This window comes from Furipterus horrens, unplaced genomic scaffold (assembly GCF_987537825.1).
Source record: "Furipterus horrens unplaced genomic scaffold, mFurHor1.1.pri manual_scaffold_8, whole genome shotgun sequence".
Classification (NCBI taxonomy): Eukaryota; Metazoa; Chordata; class Mammalia; order Chiroptera; family Furipteridae; genus Furipterus; species Furipterus horrens.
The window spans coordinates 78,809,544-78,811,949 of NW_028327178.1; the positions used below are offsets into that span (position 1 = coordinate 78,809,544).

The 2,406-nt window shown below is 39.4% G+C and overlaps 1 pseudogene; it reads left to right on the forward strand.

The window, feature by feature from the left end:
- Positions 1-306: 306 nt before the first annotated feature.
- LOC150003203 (lysophospholipase D GDPD1 pseudogene) lies at positions 307-1,899 on the forward strand (annotated as a pseudogene).
- Positions 1,900-2,406: the final 507 nt, after the last annotated feature.

Here is a 2,406-nt window from a genome sequence, read left to right on the forward strand (position 1 = left end):
GAAAATCAGTATTTTGCAGCCATCATAGCAAAGATAGGATCAGGTGCGAATCATTAAAGGATGCTAAATGCATGGAGAAATTTTTATGAGAAACAAGATAGGTGCATGGTGTTAGGTGTCTTTAACAAACTATCTTATTAGTTGCAAAGGAAACATATTAACTATACTGTGAAGAAATTGGACAACCCTTGATGGAGGAGAACTTAGACAATATTTTTGGTGATAAAAATTAACATCATGGCCTGCGTGGTGGGCGGGCGAGGACAAGTGCGCCGCGCCGCGGGCACCGCCTGCGGGCGAGCTGACTGGCAGCAGCCTGCGCCGTCGCTGCGACCGCCGGCCAGGAGTTCAGAGGCCCCAGCGGTGGGAGACTTCCCACAGCGTGACTGAGATGTCGTCCACTGCGGCTTTTTACCTTCTCTCCACCCTGGGAGGGTACTTGGTGACCTCGTTCTTGTTGCTCAAATACCCGACCTTGCTGCACCAGAGAAAGAAGCAGCGATTCCTCAGTAAACACACCTCTCACCGCGGAGGTGCTGGAGAAAATTTAGAGAATACAATGACAGCCTTTCAGCATGCAGTTACACTTGGAACTGATATGCTGGAGTTGGACTGCCATATCACAAAAGATGAGCAAGTTGTTGTGTCACATGATGAGAATCTGAAGACATCAACTGGGGTCAATGCAAACATCTCAGATCTCAAGTACTGTGAACTCCCAGCTTACCTTGGCAAACTGGATGTCACATTTCAAAGAGCATGCCAGTGTGAAGGAGAAGATAACCGGATTCCATTACTGAAGGAAGTTTTTGAGGCCTTTCCTAACACTCCCATTAACATGGACATCAAGGTCAACAACAACGTGCTGATTAAGAAGGTTTCAGAGTTGGTGAAGCAGTACAGACAAGAACACATCACAGTGTGGGGTAATGCCAGTTATGAAATTGTCGAAAAATGCTACAAAGAGAATTCAGATATTCCCATACTCTTTAGTCTACAACGTGTTCTGCTCATTCTTGGCCTGTTCTTCACTGGTCTCTTGCCCTTTGTGCCCATTCGAGAACAGTTTTTTGAAATCCCCATGCCGTCTATCATATTGAAATTAAAAGAACCACACACAATGTCCAGAAGTCAGAAGTTTCTCATCTGGCTTTCTGATATTTTACTAATGAGAAAAGCTTTGTTTGACCACCTCACTGCCCGAGGCATTCAGGTGTATATTTGGGTATTAAATGAAGAACAAGAACACAAAAGGGCTTTTGATTTGGGAGCAACTGGGGTGATCACGGACTACCCAACGAAGCTTAAGAATTTTTTACGTAATTTTTCAGCATAGAAAAGGAAGTACTCAGAAGCATTCAAAGAAACCATGAAAAGACCTAAGGATAAAAAAAGCTTTCACCATCATTTTTTGAAGTCATTTTCAGAATGGTAAAAGGTTTAATCAGTTAAGTTTTATTACCTCATTTTTAAGCCTGTCTTTGAATGTACACACAATATATTGTGTATTTATTTTAAATAATATTGCGTATTTTGCATTTGTAAATAGTTTGTTTAGAAATAACGGATTGTAAGATGTAAGTAGAAGATTATTGATCAAGATTTCTGTATATGATTCTATTATTATAAGTAATTCTGAAATCAAAGACTGTTGGATAATTTAATAATTTCACTGGCATAAGGTCAGCTAATTAGTAAAACAAAACTATTGAAGTCCACTACAGCTACTTTGAGTCGTCATGTTATTTCCAGGTACATCTTAGTTAACGGGGGAAAAGACAATGGAAGGGGAGCTTGGAAGTCATTGATGTGGTTGTCTGACAAGTTGTACATGTTAATAACAGAAAACAGACTCAAAGACTAAACTGCAAGTTTATTACCTGATCAGAAATAAAATCTGTAAACAAACAAACAAAAAAAATTAACATCATTACTGAGCAGCAGGTGAGCATCGTACGTCTTTGCATGTGATATTTTGACAAGGGCGCAGCATCTCCCAGGCAGTATTCCAGCTGAGAGTGTACAACCTTAATCTAGTCATGAGGAACCCTTGGAACCCCCCAAATAAAGAATATTCATTCAACATTTAACATTCAATTAAAAGGGGAGAGCTGTATTGTTAAAAAATGTCAATGTCATAACTGAAAAGACAGTCTGAGGAACAGTTCCAGATTAACAAACACTAAAGAGACATGGCAATGAAATAAAATGCATGATCCTAGACTGGGTCCTATACTGGAAGGAAAATAATGCTATAAATGTCCTGAAATTCACAAGTGATTGTGGTTATTTGAAGAGTAACTTTATCCTTTTGAAACATACACAAGAATCTAGGGGTAGAGAGACATAATGTATGCAAACTACTCCTTCATGGTTTACCAAAAATTATATTTAATGTATATGTGT